The following is an 894-nucleotide window of genomic DNA, read 5'->3' on the forward strand; positions in this document are numbered from 1 at the left end:
CAATCTGGCCTATCCACTTATAGGGCGCCAGAGCGTTTTCCCTTTGAAGACCGCTCGGGCTTCAGAGGCAACAAAACTCTCTGATCTGGCGGCTAAAGGAAAGGGCTCCTGCAGCGTGCCGTTACAGGCTGATAAAAACTTAGAAAGAAAAAAAGAACAACATTTGGGTAACACACACACACACTCAGAGGGGGGAAAAAAATTAAGAATAATTTGGTAGTGAAAACAAGAGGCAGCATGGAACAATGACAATCTGGCTCCTTTGGTAATTTCCTGTCGGCATTCATTCGTGTGATGCGGTCGTGACTGTTCTGCCGGGATCAATCAAACCTGCGAGCAGATGGCATCGCACTCCTCCAGCGGACTGGGGATTGTCTGTGAGGTTGTTTTTTCGTAGTTTTTTTTCTTTCAGAGATGGTAATTGGCCCGCTATGTCACGGACCGGAGCATCCTAACAGCCGCTGCCATTGCCACCATGCAGCAACAACACCTTTCGTTATGCTTAGCACAGCTCATAATGTCCTACCCATGCTGCAGGCTGCATTTCTTTTAAAACTCCAGCTTGTATTAAGCACGGCTGTAATTAATAAGGTGCGACTGCAATGAGCTCGGACGAGGGAAAAACACATTTCAGGAGCAACATTTTCATTTATCCAAGTTTGCCCCGCCCCCTGTATAAAATTTGGACCACTTTGGCTCCCTTACCACACGCACCCACGAGGCCTAGATAAGTCAAACATATCTCCTTCTGGATCGGAAACTGCGTTTGCTAACAGGGCTTGCATTTAGGTGAAGAAAGCTTATGTAGATAAATGGAACCGTGTGTGGGAGCCTCAGCAAGCTGTATAAAAGAGAAACAAAGTAATTGCATGTGTACTGTATGAGTCTGTGTGT

The sequence above is a fragment of the Pundamilia nyererei genome, unplaced genomic scaffold, assembly GCF_000239375.1.
Source record: "Pundamilia nyererei isolate P.nyererei 1_Seehausen unplaced genomic scaffold, PunNye1.0 scaffold00040, whole genome shotgun sequence".
Taxonomy (NCBI): domain Eukaryota; kingdom Metazoa; phylum Chordata; class Actinopteri; order Cichliformes; family Cichlidae; genus Pundamilia; species Pundamilia nyererei.